At 29.3% G+C, this 19,838-nt stretch overlaps 1 protein-coding gene and 1 long non-coding RNA gene across 6 annotated transcripts in view; one reads left to right on the top strand and one right to left on the bottom strand.

The window, feature by feature from the left end:
* Positions 1-12,940: 12,940 nt before the first annotated feature.
* On the bottom strand, positions 12,941-13,741 carry LOC136084427 (uncharacterized). The gene is made up of 2 exons (XR_010640558.1): positions 13,605-13,741; positions 12,941-13,326 (listed from the first exon to the last, which is right to left on the bottom strand). It is a non-coding gene; the product is annotated as an uncharacterized LOC136084427 (long non-coding RNA).
* Positions 13,742-13,951: 210 nt separating this feature from the next.
* The window catches only part of LOC136084084 (uncharacterized), a 113,338-nt gene continuing 107,451 nt past the window's right edge, over positions 13,952-19,838 (top strand). For 2 of the 5 annotated variants that reach the window (XM_065804229.1, XM_065804230.1), the window contains exons 1-2: positions 13,957-14,058; positions 17,083-17,208. The gene's annotated coding sequence lies outside the window, so the exon portion shown is untranslated. Of the gene's footprint in view, positions 14,059-17,082; positions 17,209-19,838 lie in introns of all 5 variants that reach the window. The other 3 variants (XM_065804231.1, XM_065804228.1, XM_065804227.1) reach the window with 2 other exon arrangements.

Here is a 19,838-nt window from a genome sequence, read left to right on the forward strand (position 1 = left end):
TTTAAAGAGCCCTAGGGCCCCCTAATATCAAATTTGTGGTTACGGCTCTGATTCTGAATCTAGAATAAATTTCAAATAAGATAACATAAAAAACATAATTTTTATTTTTTACTGTTTTTAACTTAAACCTTAAACGAAATATAAAGAATTAAACATGTCAGTGCTAACATTTTTTTAATTTTTTTAAGCTTTTAAACCGGAAAAAAATGACCTTGTGAACTATCAAGCTTCAGGTTTATTTGTATGAGTTACATGACGCATAATATTACTATGTTAATTATAATAATATTATACTTAGTATATAAAATGTTAAAGTTTTCTTTTTGCCGCAGAATAATGCGCGAGTTCTCAAACCATCGTTTAAACAAACGCTAAAACACTTCGCTCGAGTGGTCCGAAGTAAATAATCCGCAAAAAAGTAGGACAGTTTACTCCAACGTAGGACAGTTTGCTCCGGAGTAAATTGTCCTAGACGGACGGATAGGACAAACTAGGACGTTCTACTCCGCGGACAGTTTTCTCCGTGACAGACCATATCTAAATCAAAGTTTCCGAAAAAGTAAAGCTTTCTCTACGGTCCGAATTAAACGTAATTTTGAGACCATAACAAAAACAAAAAGACGTCCATCAACAAAACATGTCGAAAGCCGCTAGTCAAAAAGAATCGCTCTTATATATATTTATATGAATCCTAAAATAAAAAAACAATCACACATGATAACCACATATACATAACATACAAATCTGCATTTAACATTCCAACCACATACTATATATTAAAAGAAAATATTACCTAAATAAGAATGAGTTCAAACAAAGATAGTTTATCATATAAAAGAACAAAAAGCATGCAAAAGATGTAAAAAGGCTATATGTGCATAAGGGTGTATAGGTGTAATGTGTAAGTCCGAGCTGTCTATGTCGTTCAGTAGAGTCTTGTGTTGTTAGTAACCAGCGTAAAAGATTTATCTCTTAACTACACCAAGCCAGCCCAGTCATACTCCAGAAAACCATGATGGATTAAACACTCAATTACTATATTTTACTAATATTTTATAATTATAATCTTATAAATAATGATACAATATTTTAATATTGTATCATTATTTATAATATTGTATCATTATTTATAATATTGTATCATTATTTATAATATTGTATCATTATTTATAACATTGTATCATTATTTATAATATTGTATCATTATTTATAATATTGTATCATTATTTATAATATTGTATCATTATTTATAATATTGTATCATTATTTTTCATTGTTATTTTCATTATTATTTTTTTCCTTTTTAAACTTAACAACTTAACTTAACTTCAAGCTTTCTTCTAAATTTTGCAAATTTTCTTCTTTTATCTTTCTCATTAGTTGTACTATAACCTCTAATTTTAGGGGAGTATGAGCTGCATGTGCAAAAAAAGTTTGTGTAAGTTGCCGTGCAACTCAATGTGATGTATGTTTGTTTTGGACTCATTCAAAATGTAGCAGGCTTTCCAATCATGGGTATAATTCAACGCATTCAAAACACTTAACATGGCTGTGTGTAAATTGTACCAAAAGTATCTTTCCATTGACTGAAGTATCTGATAATGGATTTAAACTACTCTTCAAATAAAACTATTATAACCGATAACCGGCCTTTATCAACTAAACTCTTTCCAGCATCGGGATTGAATAAAATCTATACTCAATTTAACAAAGTTACTACATCACATGCTTCAGTCTCTGATGAGGAAAACTGTTCATCTTTTGATGTAGATTGTCAATATTATGACATTAATCAATTTTGTTCTTAAAACTTTGACATCATTAACTCTATGTCCTTTTTCCATTTAAACGTATCCTCCTTACAAAAGCACTTTGAAGATATGAACATATTGTTATTATTAATTAGTTTTGAATTAAGCATTATCAGAATTATAGAAACAAGATTAAAAAAAGAATCTCCTTCCACACATCCATTTATTATTTAAAATTTTAATTTTGAGCAGACATTAACCGAATCTTCTAGTGGCGGAACCTTGTTATATTTATCAAAAAAATTAATTTATAAAAGAAGAGGTGATTTGATCATATACACACCAAACTATTAAGAATCTACTTTTGTTGAAATAATTTTTCCCAAAAAATCTAATATTATTGTTGCTTGACACCCTAGCATAGATGTAAACGATTTCAATAATAAAATGCCTGTCCTTCTCCATAAAATATCTTCTGAAAATAAATCTGTCTTTCTACTTGGCAATTTTAACATGGATCTAATACAGTCAAGCTCTAACTTTGCAACTTCTGAGTTTTTAAACTTAGTTACTTCTTATAGTATTTGCTCATTTATTATGCTACCAACGAGAGTTACTGACCATTCTGCTACAATCATTGACAATATTTTTTCAAATGTAACACTAACCAAATTCTTACAGGAAATCTAACAACTTCTATTGCTGACCACCTACCTCAATTTCTTTTATGTTCTAATTTCAACAAACTATTTATACCACGCAATCATAATTTATACCGCAGAAACTTTAAAAATTATTATAAAGAACTATTTAAATCTGCATTATTAAAAGTTGATTGGAATGACATTACCAATAAAAACGATGTTAACTCCAGTTTTGAAGAAATTGTTTCTCAAACAACATTGTTGTAAGATTGTGCCACTCAAAAAAATTAGTATTAAGAGCTACAAGCGTCAATTCAATCCATGTATTACTAAAGGAATAAGAAAATCAATTCAAATTCGAAATCTTATTTAAGGGAAAATGTGAAGGATAAAAAAATCCAACAAATATAGTTAAACTAAAATCTTTAAACGCTGTAAATAAGACATGTTATCGGAAAAATCTGCCCATTTTTTGATTGTGGACAAATACTTAAAAAATCCAACTTTATCGAATAGAAAGTTGGCGAAATCATTAAAAAATCAAGAAGTACTGTAGATACTGTTCTTAAACGGTTTACAGAACAGAAAACTATTCAGAGAAAACAAGGAAGTGGTCGAAAAAAACGCACAGCAAATCCTTGAGCTCTAGAACGGTTGGAGACTTCATTGGAAGAACATCCTGATTGGTCTGATAGATATTGAGCAAAAAAACTGAAAATTTCCAATTTTTTTGTACACAAATGGCGACAGAGACTTGGGTATCAAAGTTTTAAAGTAGTTAAAATGTCAAATCAAAACGATAAACAAAAGTCAACCGCAAAGAGTCGAGCTCGAAAGTTGTATGACAACTTGTTAACAAAACATAATGGATGCATTTTGATGGATGACGAAACTTATGTTAAAATGGATTTTATACAAATTCCTGGGCAGTGCTACTATGCTCTTAAAATAAGAGGAAATGTGAGTGATAAATACAAGTATGTAATGACTAATAATTTTTCGAAAAAATTGATGATTTGGCAGGCACTTTGTTCTTGCGGCAAAAAATCGCCAATTCATGTTTGTTTGGGCACAATGAAATCTTCAGAATACGTGAAATGTTGTCTTTCTCGTATAAAACGACTAATTAAAGCTCATAGAAGTACTTCAATATTGTTTTGGCCTAATTTAGCCACAATATATTACTCAAAAGATGCTCAAAAGTTTTACGATGATAATGGAGTGATGTTGGTTCCGAAAAAGATGAATCCTCCAAACTGCCCCGAATTACGTCCTATTGAAAAATATTGAGCCATCATAAAAAAGAAATTGAAATTAAGTGGAAAAACAGTAAAATCAGCTACAGATTTGAAGAAAAAATGAGATTACACTGCTAAAACTTACAAAAATCACTATGTTCAGAAACTTATGGAAGGCATCAAAAAGAAAGTCAGAATTTTCTGTAAAACTTAAATTTTTTTGTTTTTTCCCTATTAATATGTAATCTTTACAGTCCTAATTTTTCAGAAATATATTAATTTAAATAAATTTAAGCTTTCTTACATCCTTTTTTGATCAAGAAAGGTGGGCAGATTTTTCCGATAGCATGCCTTATACCATAATTGATCTAATAAAACTGAGTAAAAAAATACATTTCAAAAAAATCTTTTCAGAAAATATATAAAATCATCGTGAGACCTGGAAAAGCATAAAAAGTCTAATAATGTCAAAAACGTTAATAATGTACCTCCAAATTCCTTACAAGTTAACGAAACATACATAAATGAACCAACTCTAATCTGCGAAGAATTCAACAAATTTTTCACAAATGTAGCTCTTAAACTTAATTCTAAAATTCACTCATCTTACATTAGCTATAAAAAGTCTTAAACATCCAAATCTTCATAGTTTACTGATATCACGAACAAACCATTCTGAAATCTCATTACTTATATCTAAATTAAAACCTAGAGAATATAAACATTCCTAACAGCATCCCCACAAACATTCTTATTGGTTTTAATTAAGAATTTTCTCATATTCTCTCTAAGCAATTTAATATCTCTTTCTTAAATGGAGTTTTTCTGAAATTTTGAAATTATCTTGTGTCATTCCAGTATATAAAAATGGCTCAAAGCTCTCATGTACTAACTATAGACCAATTTCAATTCTTTCTAACATTAGCAAGCTCCTTGAAAAACTAATGTATTAATGATTATACTCTTTTTTAAATTCCTTTAACTGTTTCAATGAATTTCAGTTTGAATTTTGATCAAAACATTCTACTTGCCACGCTTTAATAAGTATAACTGAAAAAATAAAAAAAGCACTGGATACTAGTCATTTTGTAGGTGGTCCTTTTATCGAGTTACAAAAAGCGTTCGATACCGTTAATCATACTATTTTAATTTCTAAATTTGAACATTACGGAATCCGAGGAGTTGCTTGTAACTGTTGCTTGTTTCAAAATTATCTTCCAAATCGAAAGCAGTTTGTTAGTAATAATGGTTACAAATCAAATAACGAACATATAGTTTGTGGTGTTCCCCAGAGTTCTGTCCTTGATTTATTGTTTTTGATTTGCTGATGATACTAATATCTTGCATATTAATAAGACTCATTATTCCTTGTGTAAGAATATAAACTTAGATCCAAAAAGTTTAGTTCATTGGCTAAATGCAAAATTAATCTCTCTGAACTTGAAAAAAACTGAACTAATATTTTTTTCATCTCCAAGACAAAAAAATTTATACAACAATAATATAACTAAAATTAAAATTAATAATAGACGTTTATATCCAACACATATTGTTAAATGTCTTGGTATTTTTATAGATTCGAATCTCTCATGGAATTTTCATATAGATGCACTCTGTAAAAAACTTAATTGAGCTAATGGCATGCTTTTAACAATTCGCCATTATGTTGATAAAACTACCCTTAAGAATCTCATCTCTTCTAGTGTTCTTGTACTTTCAAGTGTGGGGACAAATTGCGGCCGTGGCGCAGTGGTTAGAACGCTTGCTTTATAAGCAGGAGATCCAGGTTCGAAACGAGCTCTGGACATATTTTCGCGTCACGGTAAGGAAGGAGGCGTGAACTTCCTGGTTAAATGCATTTCCACGGTGCTCTGTGACAAGACCGTTAGGACTTCTTGGGGCACCTAAAATAAAAAATAAAAAAAATAAAAAATTGAAAACTGTAATATTAATAAACTATTCAGCTCAGCACCAACCAATCCGAATAATTATTTTTTAACTCCATAATACAGAAACTTCAAAATCCTTCAAAAAACCTAAAATTCCTACCTTGTCAGTACTAGTTAAATTTGATAATCTTCTTTTTGTTTTTGACTCCCTTAATAAAAATTTACCTTCCTCTATTACAACCTTCTTAATTGAAACTCGATTTACACATTCACATTTAACTAGAAACATCAGTAATGGAAAACTAAATATACCTCCCTATAAAACTTTGAGGTATGGTAAGTATTCAATTACACAACAGTACATCAGTGAATGTAATCGAAGTCTTGTGTGTATTGTGAATGAGTTTGAAAAGTTAAAATTTCAAAATAAGTTATCTTTATTTCTTTATTTAAAAACAAATAAACTTAAACAAATTCTAAAAAAAACTCTTTTTAAATTTTTTTTTATTATTAACTTCCTTTAGTTATTTTTTTCTTTTTTTTTTTTCTTACTATTTCTATAGAAACTTTATTGTTTTTGTCATCAATATTTATCAATTATTTATCACTATTATTATAATAAACACTATTATTATTATAAACACTATTATTTTTGCTGTTACTTTTTCTCTATTAATGAATATAGTTATTATTGTTATTATTATTATTTTTTAAATTAATATTATTAATATAATTATTTGGTGTCACTCCTTTGATCAGGATTCTGCATGAATGACTCTTTTGTCAATCAATTATCTATATTTATTCTTTATAATTATATTTTGATTTTATTATTTATAATATTATAAATATTCTTATTCTTATTATTTTTATTATTATTGTTATTGTTGTTATTATTATTGTTAATATTATTATTATTGTTATTATTATTATTATTAATATTATTATTATTATTATTATTAGTAATATAATATTGTAGTTATATAGTAAATTTTGAGGAAAATAAATATCTTGTTGTTGTTGTTGTTGTTTTGTAGCAGAAATTATATATAAATTTTCTGAAAACGTTATTTGAGAAAATTCGTAAAAACATGAAAAAAACATTATCACTCAAAATAACTTAACAAATAATGTTCTGATAAGCTTTTCTTTGATTTATCAATTTAAAAATTTGAAAAAGGCATTCAAATCTATTTAAAAAAATAAATCAACTGTACCAGACGAAATAAATGGGAACGTGATTATCGATTGCTTTGAGCAACTAAAAGATGTTTTTTAAAAAGTTTTTAGTGCCTCAATTAAATAAGAAACTTTTCCAGAACAATTAAAAGTAGCCAAAGTTACACTTATCTATAAAGAGGGTGACCAATCTCAAATAACTAATTAACACCCCATCCCTATGATCTCTATATTCTCAAAAATCTTAGAAAGAATTACGTGCAACAGAATATATAAACACCTTGACAAAAACAACCTACTTTATGTTAATTAATTTAGTTTTATAAAGGATAACTTTACAGAGCATGCAACTATCCAATTTGTAAATGAAATTTCAAAATCTTTTGAACTATCAGAATATACCTTAAGTATCCTAATCGACCTATTGAAGGCTTTCGAAACGTTGACCATCACTTCCTACTCAAAAAACGGAAATGCTATGTAAATAATCAGTAAATAATCAAGTGTTAAGGTGGTTTTGAAGTTATTTAACAAACCAAAAATAATTTGTTGTTGGTAATGACAACTATCACTGCAATTGTTTAAATATAACCTGTGGAGCTCCACAACGATCAATCCACAAACCCCTCCTTTTTTTAATCTGTATAAATAATCTTAATAAAGCTACTAATCTGCTGAGCATTATGTTTGCTGATGATACTAATTTATTTATCTCTAAGAGTGATATTAGAGAACTATTTGCCACCGTAAATAAAGAACTTTAACCTTTATCCCACTGGTTTATATTCTATATATTAACATTAAACAATAATAAAACTAAATAAACTCTTCTTCATTAGCTAAGGAAACAAAAATTTTAGCCTCAAACTTGCCTCAAATTTTTATTGATAAAATTGAAATAAAAAGAGACTTCGTTCTTAAATTCTTAGGTGTTCACCTCGATGAGAGCATTATTTGGAATCAACATATTAATTATGTATGCACTAAATTTTCTAAAACCATTGAAGTTTTATACAAAGCTTGAACTAAGAAAAACTAAAGACAACTTTATTTCTGATTTATTCACTGCTACATAAACTACGCTAATATAACTTGGGGAAGTACTGAAAAAGTAAACTACATCGTCTTTATAGCTGTCAGTAAGGAGCAATTCGCAAAATTAACTTTGCTGATCGTTTTTCTCATTGTAATCCATATTTTATTGAAATTAAAAATTTAAATATATTTGAACGCAACGTTGTGATAATTTTATGCTTTGTTTATATGAGTAGGGTTGAGCTTTTCAGTAAAAACGGTAAATGCACGATAAGCGTGGAAATGGTTATAATAAATAACTTTAAATGATGCTTATCGTGCATTGGCCGTTTCTACCGTTTTTACTTATAGAATAAACTTGTTTTGCCAAATTTTGATTTTGATCGACTAAGTTCCTTTTATCTTTTAAAAAAAATTTAATTATTTCCCTCAAAAACATTTTACAGTATTACTAATTCTTTTATCAACTATTTAACTTTATTTTTGGATTTTTATAATTTTTCTCTGAAGTTTTGTAGTTGTTTACAAGTGGTTGTTTACAACCACTTATATTGTTTTTATATTTATATATGTTGTTTACATTGATTACAGTATTGCTTAGGGTCGTCTATAAATTACGTCACCCAATTAGAGGGAGGGGATTGGTGGTTGGGTGATGACTCATACAAAATTTGTAACTTAAGTGTTTCAGTTTTGTGACATTGCGAGGACAAAGAAGGTCAAAAATTGCGTGACGTAATTTTTCTTTTTTAAATATCTTCGCTACCAACAAGGCTGCAGGCAGCCACTAATTAAAGTTGGAAGTTACTGAAAGAAAAAAGATGAAGATTGTAGAGCAAGATAACGATTGACATACGAATTAAAGAATTGCAAATTATATGAATCAGGAAAACAAGATGAAGGAAGCGAATTCCAAAGAGCTGATGTTTGAGGAAAAAAACTAGACGAATAAGCGTTTTTGGAGCACTTGGAAACAGTTACAGAAAAAGAATGACACTTAATTGAATGACGAGTAACACGAGAATAAATTTTAGTAGATGGCACAAGAGACGCTAGCTCTTTAGAGCAGTGCACATTTTAGTATTTGTAGAAAAGAGAAAGAGAAGCAACATTACGATAATGTGATGATGGTTGGAGGTTGGCTGCAAGAGCAGGTCCAACTATGTTTACAATACGTTTTTGCACCTTGTCTAAAAAAGAAAGGGCATCATTAGAAGATCCGCCCCAGATATGGCAACAGTATTCCATACATGGCTGGATTTGAGATTTATAGAGATAGAGAATAGAATCCGAAGTAAGAAAAAGACAGACTCGATAAAGAGACGCAACCTTAGCAGATGCTAGTTTTGCAACTGATTTGATATATGGTTTCCAAGAAAGAGTTAATCCTAGAAGAGTAAGAGTTAATCCTAGAAGATGAAGAGTAAATGACTCATCGAGTACATCACCGTTCATAAATATGGGAAGATCTAAATTATTGCGATAACGATTGGCTGAAAAAAAAATTGAGTTTTATCTGAATTAAAGTTCACCAGCCACTGTGAGCCCATGCTGTAGCAGAAGTGAGATCCTTTTCGAGCTTAAATGCCCCCTCCAAGCAATCAGAGGGTGTTGGTTTCTTATCACGACAAGTATAAATGGTAGTTTCATCAGCAAACAATGCCACCTTATATGTGATAATATCTGGAAGATTGTTAATGTAAATTAAAAAGAGTATAGGGCCAAGGATAGAATCTTGAGGAATCGATGAAGTTACAGAATAAGAAGAAGAGTGCTGTCCATCGAAGATAACTTTTATACTACGATTGGAAAAGAAGAATTCAATAATCTTAAAGATGTTGCCGGATACACCATAAGAAGAAAGCTTATGGAGAAGACCAGCATGCCAAACTTTATCAAAAGCTTTTGAAATGTCAAGAGCAATGGCCTTAACCTCTCCACCTTTATCTAATGCACGATAAAACCTATCATTTATTACTGTTAGCAAATCAGCTGTAGAGCGAGAAGATCGAAATCCATATTGATGGACAGAAAATAAGTTATTAGATTCAAGATGAGAAATTAAGTGTTTGTTAATTAAAGACTCAAAAACCTTGCTTATGATAGGAAGAAGACTAATGGGACGGTAGTAAGACGAAACAGATCGCTCTCCAGAATTTTTAAAGATAGGGATAAAAGATACCGCTTTCCAGCAGGCTGGAAAACAAGACTCTGATAAGCCCTTGTTAAATAGTTTTGAGAGTATAGACGACAGTTCCGGAAAACACTTCTGCAAAACAATTACAGGTATGTTGTCCGGGCCACAAGCTGTAGAAGAGTCTAAGCAGGAAATCACTTTAGATACAGAAGCTGGAGTGATATGAATGTCAAGCAATGGATCAACCTGTTTGTTGGCAATATCAGGTAGAACGCAATAGTGGAATCAAGAGATGATATTAATGAAAAGTTTTTCGCAAACAATTCAGTCTTTTGGTGAGGTGACAAAGTCTGAACCATACTAGAGAGGTGGAATTAAAGATTTGTTCTTATAATTGATATTATTAAATAATCTCCAGAAGTCACGAGAGCCTAATTTTTAAGATGAGATACGAGATTTCATGACCTGAGAATAGCAGGTTTTGGCGTTAGACAAAACTATTTTACTATTGTTTTTAGCAGTAATAAACAGACGTCTGTTTTCTAGAGAATTGTTTTGCTCATAAATATAGAAGTAACGGTTTCGATTGGCAATCGCAGCAGCACAGTGTGAGGAAAACCATGGAGGAGAGTGAGGCTTGACCTGGAATTGTCGAGAGGGAACAAAAGATTCAATGGCAGCCTGAATCCACGAAGTTATGTAAGAAGCACATTTGTCGACAGGAAGACAAAAGATTTCTACCCAAGGGCCATTACGAAGAAAGTCACGGAAAGAATCCCAGTCAGCTTTAAGGTAGTTGTAAGAGGTTCGATAATAGGGGGATTCAGGTGATGAAGAAGAATGAGATATTAGTTATAAAGAGATCAAACTGTGATCAGAAGCACCTAAGGGTGAATGTGGAGAAACTGAGCACTGACTAAGATCAGAAACAAGAAATAAGTCGTGTAGAGAAGGTAAATGATTCGGGTTGTCAGGAAAGCGTGTTGGAAGGTTGACTATTTGAGTTAAGGATTGAGAAAGGCAAAAGTTGTGGGCTTTAATGCCTGCCGAATCACTGACACTAGAGCCAAGCCATTCAGAGTGGTGAGCATTAAAGTCACCGACAACAACTATATTTGCTGATGGATAAAGAGAGAGCGCTTGGTCAATATGATCAGAAATAACATCAAAAAGAGTGCAATCTCGAGATGAAGGAGAGCGATATGGAGCAAAGAGAAAGGCAATAGAGTGAAGTGGTGCTAAACAAAAGCACATGAAGGAATAGTCTGTGGATTCAAATCTAGTTTCACGACAAATGGGTGAATTTTTACGAATGCCGAGGCCAAGCATGTGACTATTGGAGTCTTTACGAATTAAAGGAAGATAACCATCAACACTAAGATCACAAGATGAGCCAGCTGAACTCAAATTAGTCTCAGAAAGAGCAACTAGGTCTGGTGAACTTTGCAAGAGATAAGACTCAACAGAAGAAAAGTTACTTCGAAGACCACGAATATTAGTGAATGATAGGTTTAGAGAACTTGGTGATGATGATGGTTTTTTGTGTTTTATAGTTTTTATGGACGACCATGTAAAAAGTATTTTTTATGTAAAAAGTATTATATATATTCTACTTTATTGTAACGTTTACATTACAAGGTATTTGTAAATTTGCTTGTTTATTTTTTTTTTTAAGGTTTCAATGATAAAATCTTAGTGATCTTCTTTCGGAAACCTAGTTTACACTATTATCACGCATAGTATATACATTTGTAAAGGACTTATAATGGTTTATTTTATTGTATGGCGACTAGGATTTCCAATCCGGATACCTGAATACCTGGTTATTCGGATAGTTCGTCTACTTTTGACTATTTGAAAATCCGGATAATTTCTATAGAATATTCAACAATCCAGACTTTTTAATAAAACAAAGTACTGTTTTTTTTTCCTCAAAGGGGAGAAAGCTACCCAGCAAACATTCTATAGTGGATTTTTAGTGGAAATTTTTAGATATTTTTGGCGGTTCACTGTAGTTTTGCTCATTGGGCACTTGCCACTAATGGCCCAGACCAATAGTGGCAACCACTATATTATTGTCGGAATGTTATCGGCTGGCCACTTATAGCGAATGCTACTAATGATCTACAAAGTAGTAAATTAGCAATGAACCGCTCAAAATGCCTATAGGTCCACTGCAAATCCACTACAATTTTTAGCTAGGTATAAACATAAACGATAAACGAGTCATTAAATGAAAATCATAAGATGGAAAGTTTAGCATTATAGTTATTTAAAATAATTAACTTAGTTAATTTCATTATATTTACGAAAAAAGAAAATTTATTTTTATTTTGTTAAATGTTAGTTTATTATTTTCTCCTCTTTGAGACAATCTTTTGTTGTTACACTTTGTAAGCTTTAGGTCACAACGTGTTGTAAGCTTTAGGTCAATACGTGTTGTAAGCTTTAGGTCACAACGTGTAACCATAATTTGTTGATATATTAAGGATGAGTTAAATGCGGTAGTGGTTTAGTGGTAGAGCGCTCTCTTCATAAACGAGAGGTTCCGAGTTCGATCCCCACCACGTCCCTGGTAGTATCGCACTCAACTCATATCTCCGCGCAGCAGTCTTGTTATTCAAGGTTCGTGTTTCGGATTTATAGAGTTAAGAGAGGGTTAAACCACAAATAAGTAGCCTCCTCGTCTGTAGTGGCCTTCTCGGCCTTGAGGAGGTGAACTAACAAAAAAAAAAAAAAAAATTTAAGTTACGAACATTTTCTGCAAACTAAAAAAACAAACATTTAAGTTATTTTTCTATAAATTTTAATATTAATCTCATTGAAGATTGTCAGGATGTTATAAAAAACCTTAAAAGAATTATTAAAAAAATCTCATTCTCTTCAGTCGAAAACAACATTTTACAAGGATATGTTAATGAAGAAGCCGACAAGACATTGCAGTTGATGTTAGTGTCAAAACTTGGTGGAATTACTTGAAAACTAAACCTAAGAAAAAAAAACTATGACCTGCAATTAAAAAAACTTGTTTTTTTGATCGCAGGTCTTTTTAAAAATTAAAACTCGCTTAAAACTTCAATTTTTCAATAATCTTTCCAATAATTTTTTAAAATATGCATTCTTAAGAATAAAATAAATTTAAATAGTATAATTGCTTTACAATTTTTTTGATTTGGATTTTTAATGTATGTAAAAATTTGGATTTTTAATGTATCTAAAAAACGTAAGTTGAATTTAATTGTTGCGTTAAAAACACGATGAGTATTAATCAAGTTTTTTTAAATTGGTATCCGGTTTAAATTGGTATTCGGTATTGAGTTCCATCAAGTTTTTTTAAATTGGTATTCGGTAATCCGGATATATCCAAATAATTTGAACTTTGAGTATTCGATATCCAATATTGATATTACTATCGGATAATTGGAAACTCGAATCCGCGACTAACATTGTTAACTGAAAAAAAAAAAAAAAGATTTTGCTGCAATAATAAAAAATCAATTATTATGATGTAAAATAAAATAACTTTTTAAAAAAAAAAGTCTGAAAATATTTATAAAAATTTAGATATAAAGTTAAAAATATAGATTTATAACAAAAAATGATAAGGATAATATAAGTTATATACAAAATGCAAATATTTGAAACTCAGGTTTTTTATTTAGGTTTTTATTTAGGTTTGACTCATCAAAATTACCGACATGTAAAAATACCTGCATCATCGAAATACTAACCTAAATCCGGGTCAGTCTTTTTCTGCAATACCAGATTTAAGCCTTATTAAAGACCATCATTTTATATAAAAAGTCTAAAATAATTTAACAAAAAAATTGTTTCTGAAGAATCTATAAACAGAAAAAAAATTTAACCAGTCTCAATTTATAAAAAATGTTTCACCGAAATTGGAATCAAGCAAAATCAGATAATAATAATTTATATAACACAAATAGTGTTAATTTGAATAACAAAAATATTATAATGACATTACAACGTTTTTTATTTTATTAGATTAGTTTACAATAATACCTTTTCAAAGACTTTAATCATGCGTTTAAAAAAACGTTTAGTTCTGAAATTAAATAAACTAAGGATTTAAAAAAAATCCGTATGTTAACTCGTGGAGCAACATTTGCAAAAAAAAAAAAAAATCGCTTTCACATCAAGTTCAAACAACAACAGAACGACAAGGTAGAACTTGCACTTTTTATGCTTAAAATTATTTGTTTTTTAATGACAAAAACAGATCTTTGTTAAGTTTGAAAATTTGAAGTTATAATTAAACTTAAGGCTTTAAATCTTTTTATCGTTAAAAAAAAATTGATTTTTTTAATTTAATTTTTGGTCACAGTGTTCAAGAGAAACCATATAAACTATTAAAAAATTTTTTCAAAACATTAAGTTCTATTTTTGGAAACTTTTTGTTACCCTTTTTTTCAATATTTACTTTTTTCTTGGTTATCATTTTGTATTTTGGTTACTAAGGATTTTTTTTTAATTTGATCTGTTATACAGTTGCTTTCTTACCCGGTCAGATTTTTAATTACATATTATGTAAAATTATGTTTATGACGAAACGGTTTTTTATTATTATTATTTATATTATTTTTAAATTTTTATTTTTAAATTTTTTATTTTTTTTACGATTTAAGACTTAAAAAAGTTGAAAATAGAACACAGTTTTTCTCACGTTAAACATATGTGTAGGTAATATTAGTGTGCAAAGTACAAAAGCAGAAGTACATGTCCAAGCTAAAGTTCTTGTCCTTTTTGATCGAAATTTTTAGCATTTTTATTTATTTTTTTCAATAATATTTATTTCCTAAGAACTTGTTTTTAAAGTTTTACCAGGAATAAAAGTTTTTCAGAAAAAAAAAAAAAATGCTGCTGCCCACTCACATATAATAAAACTATTTTGATAATATTCTTACCCAATTTTATTCGTTGTGTTTTATTTTTACAAAATTTTTACATAAAATCATTGCATTATAATGGTATTAAAATAACAGATAACAAGTATACAAATATAGGGGAAAGCGGGGCAAGATGGCGAACGTTTTGAAAGCCTTAAAATATTGCAAAACTATCAGTCATGAAGCAGTAATGCTTTGTCAGTATGTTCATTTTATCATAATGATTCATTGCCTGCATGAATTTTTAGTTTAAAAGTAGAAAAACTTGAAATAAAAATTAAAATAAAAAGTTCATAAATATGTTATCTGGTCACATGACCGGGGCAAGATGACTTATTATGCAATTTCTGACTCAAACTTTATAAAAATTCAAAAATTACCAACTAATCTAACTAAAGAAACATAAAATAAACACGCGTCGAGAAAAAATATTCTTAAAAAAAATTCACTCAAAGGACACCATTAGTTATGAATAACCGAAAGCAAAGTATTTTTTTTGAAGCAAAAAAAGTAAACTTATGAGTATAAAATTGCATTATTAGTAGTTAAAAAAATCATTTGACGTTTTAAAATACAATGTGTATAGCTTCGTTTTCACTCATTTTTCAGTTTTTTTGTTGAGTTGCTATATGAAAAGCCATCTTACCCCATTCGCCATCTTGCCCCGCTTTCGCCTATTTATCTTTTATACAGATAATATCGTTTACACATTTATTGCTATTGCAATGTTCAAAATATATTTATATATAATAAAAAATAAAGCTCACAGAGAAGAAATTTAGAAAAAATTAGTAACTAAATTTTTATACTTTAAAATCCTCTTTCTGAATAGATTTTTTAAAGCAATTTAAGTTTTTTAAACCAATCTTATTTAAATTAGGTAGTAGGTAGTGCCTAAGTAGTAAAAAATTATTTCAGATGTGAGGTGCACGATAAGAAATTTTAAGTTGCTCAAGCTTGTTTTTGCACGAAGGCTCTAACAGGATACTATTTGTGCTCAATAAATATTTATACTGTGGTGTTTATTTACCAAGACTAAAGAAAATTGAAAAACTTTTTTGCATTTTGCTATTATACATAAGATTAAACAAACAATGTTAATAAAAGCATTTGTTCAAAAAGAGGTTTTGAGTGTTTTTTTTTTCATTTTTAAAATTAATCACAAACATAGCATCCTTCTGTTTACGGTAAAACGGTTCTAGTTTAGTTTTATAGGCACTACCCCACGATATATTACCGTAGTTTAGGTAACTTTAGACAAAACTATTGCTGATTTGCTTCAGTAGTGGGTTTTTAATTAAGTAACGTAAATGGTATAATATTCCAATGTTTTGGGATATTTTACTACCTAAATAGGCGATACTTTTATATCAATTTAGATTTTCATCAATAAAAACACCCGAAAATTTATAACATCATCTCTACTTCTCTATTTTCAATAATTAAAGGAAAATTGAACATCTTTTTTTTTTAAAAAAAGGGTGCAATAAAGAAAACTTCGTTTTACTTAAGTTAATAGAGAGTTTGTTTGCCATAAACCATTCTGAAATTTTTTCTTATTCATTATTTAATTCTTCGCACTTATTTCAGACGTTTACTTAAATAGCTATTCTACACTACATTTTCAGCCGTTTTAGTTTTTTAATTGACCCATGATTTTATTTTTACAAAATTGATGTTTTAAAAATAATTTTATTTGAAACATTTGTCAATCATCTGTGAAAATTTCATAGACTAAAACGTAATGTAAAAGAATTGTCAGGCAATAGAAAAAAATGTTATTACCTTTTTAGGATTATACTGTACCTTAACAAAGGAAAGTTTTGGAATATTAAAACATGTTGTTTTAGGAAAGAAAGTTTTTACTATATATAATATATAAATATATAATGGTACACTATATATAAATACAATTATATCTTGAAATATATAGAATAGATAAAAAGAGATAAACTTTATAGCATTATTTTCATTAAGATAAGCGGAGTTATTAATTGAGTTGTCAAAGCATTTATTATTTTGGTTTGATATGTATTTGTTTGCTTTTTATATCAACAACTTCAAACACTGTTTGTGACACCATTTTATTATTATCATTACACCATTATCAAAATACTCCACAAACTGTTTGACTGATAAATTATTGTTAGAATGGCCAAATAGCCTTTCTAACAATAAAGATTTAATTATCTTTTTTTTTAATTTGTCAACTTTTGTTTTGGCTAAACGATAAGTGATGAAATTTGTTCCATATTTGTTCCAATTCCAATTTTCCAAGTTCCAAATTTTTTTATTTTTGCAGCTTAATCCGTGAAATTTGCTCCCGTAAAAAAAATATTGCGTCCTCGCATAAACAGTGTAAAGTTTTCAACGCAACTGCTAACTTTATGGTTTGACGATAAGTGCTGGAAAGTAAATAGCAAAGTATGTAAGTTTTACTTATAAAATGTCTTTTTATAAATTTTATTTAATTGCAGCAAATTTTATGGTGTCGCCATATTTTATTGTTTTTTAATCATTTTCAGCCGTGTCTTTTTTTTTCTTTGCTTGAATAAGGTATTTTTTTAAACCACAAAACAAAATAATTGTGACTTTAATAATACTCGGATTAAAATGATAATGATATTATTTTTTTTACAAATAAATTAAACAAAGCCATAGGCGTGTACTTAAGAATTTATAACTGAGCTGCCAAAATTTTGATAAGCTTCTTTACCGTTAATTTTCGTGTGAAAAGGCTTGTGAAAAAAAGGTAAAAGTTTGATTGAAAAAGGCCAAAAAAAGGTCACCTACTGAATAGCCGATTGTATACCAACACAATGCAAAAAATTTTGTTTCGCCTAAGCGTCTAAAAAACATTTAATAAAAATAAATGAATCACTAATATATCATAATTGGACACATAAATAAGTTTAAACAAGCACCGACACAAGCATTTACAACATCATGCAAATTACAATAAGATGATTTAAAAGTGATTTGCAATGTTAATTTTATCAATATACGTACGTTAACGATCTTAATACTCTTAAATATCCTAATCAGAAACTCTCAACCTATGTACGAGCGAGAATTTCATTTTTGAATGTTGTTTTTCATTCAGGCTTACGTTGCAAAATTTAATCAGCGCATAGTGTGTCATTTTAACAATCTAGACTGAAAAAATTCAAAATGCAAAAATAAATATTTTATTACATTATATTACAGTTATAGAAATTATAAAATGAAAAGTAAAAATTTTTAATTTTCCTTGTAAATTATTCCCTATACAAACTGTTGTGTTTACGTGTTCCTCCAAATGATGTTCGATAGCAAGAATTCAAGTTTTCCTTGTAAATTATTCCCAAACTGTTGTGTTTACGTGTTCTTCCAAATGATGTTCGATAGCAAGAATTCAAGTTTTCCTTGTAAATTATTCCTTATACAAACTGTTGTGTTTACGTGTTCTTCCAAATGATGTTTGATAGCAAGAATTCAAGTTTCCATGATTTCTCTTCCATGAAATAAAAATTTACAAAGGTTTAGATGATGAATTACAACCTTTATTACCGTTTATTTTCAATACAATGACTCCACAAAGGTAAAGTAACATATGTAAAGTTTTCTTAAGATCTCAATCTCGCAGCACAATCTTTCAAGTATTCTCATCTTCCTTTTCGGTAATTGGATTGAATTGCAGTTCATTGATTCTGTGTGAAGCATATTTTTTTTGCGAGTTATCAGCGTGTGATCTTGCAGTAACCATTGTACCGTACTATGCCGTAAATTTGTTGGGTTTGAACTTAAACGGTGCGGTGGTTTTATTAAAATTTATTTGTTTATCAATACTGTTTGCCTAAAATTTAAATTTTGGTTCTTTGCATTGTATTTCAAATCGCGGTACTTTTTCCTGAGTATTTTAGTATTTTTTTGTCTCCAACGCTAGAAAACACTAAAGGTCTCTAAATCTTTCTCAAGCTTATGAACTATTTAAACGTTTTTGGCTCAATCATTGATATTTGCATTGACCCTTTTCTGAAATGAAGGAGTTATAAAAATGTGCAATAGGGAGTGGTACGGTAGGAAAACAGGAAATTGTATAGTTGCTTTTTCCAGTTTCTTCGTTCGTTGTGTGCGGCTCGTATTGCTGTAATCAGTGGTTTCATAAAGGATTCAGCTTGTGAGTTTGTTTGATGCCAAAGTGTCGTAATTTGTTTGCGTTAAATACTCAGTTTGTTGAAAAACATCTTTATCTTGAATGAGGTAAAAGTCTACTATCGCTATAGTGTTTGGTTGCCTACCGCTTCATGTTTTCAATATTCCATATACTGCAATTGTTTTTGAAAGTATATTTCATATACTGTATTCAAAATTTTGATGTTTGGTCGGGAAGGACAATTACTTTAAACCCGTTAGGTCTCAGGTTTGATTTACTGTAAATTCTCGGCAAATATTACGGTAAGCATGTAATATTTTTGGAATTTTTTTTTATTTCCGGAGTACAGTTCGGATGTAATAAATTGTATTAGCAATTAGAAGTAACTAACTCTGTGGATATTCGTAGAATAGGTTTTGATTTTGATTGGTTTTGATTTCTCTACGAATACCTAGTAGTAAAAGCATTTTGTTGTCACAAGAGCCACATGGTGTCAATTAAAATAAACAAGTATATTAATTTTTCCTTGGACGTCGGGTAGACCAAAAGAATATCCCAGTAATCGTAAAGCCGTACGCTCAATGTAAAGTGGTGCTGTATTATTTGAGTTTTTTAATAACTTCGTGGTTGCTGAAAATTTTAAAAGTAGTATAATTTTAAGTGTAGAGTAGCGTTGTTATACAGGCAATAGCATTTTCAAATGATCAGTTATTAGTTTATTTAGCGTCTTGTTTATTTGGCACGTTTTGCTCAATGACTGCCGATATGCCTACATAACTCTCTCTTGATATCAAAGTTTAAAATGTTTATAAAAATCTTTGGTAAATTTTGTTTTATTTTATCTCAATTCACTTATCTTTTATCTTCGTCAACAATTTAATAATGAACTACAAACGAATTGATTTTATGACTTGAATTTATTC

This window comes from Hydra vulgaris, chromosome 08, assembly GCF_038396675.1.
Source record: "Hydra vulgaris chromosome 08, alternate assembly HydraT2T_AEP".
In the NCBI taxonomy this organism is placed as follows: Eukaryota; Metazoa; Cnidaria; class Hydrozoa; order Anthoathecata; family Hydridae; genus Hydra; species Hydra vulgaris.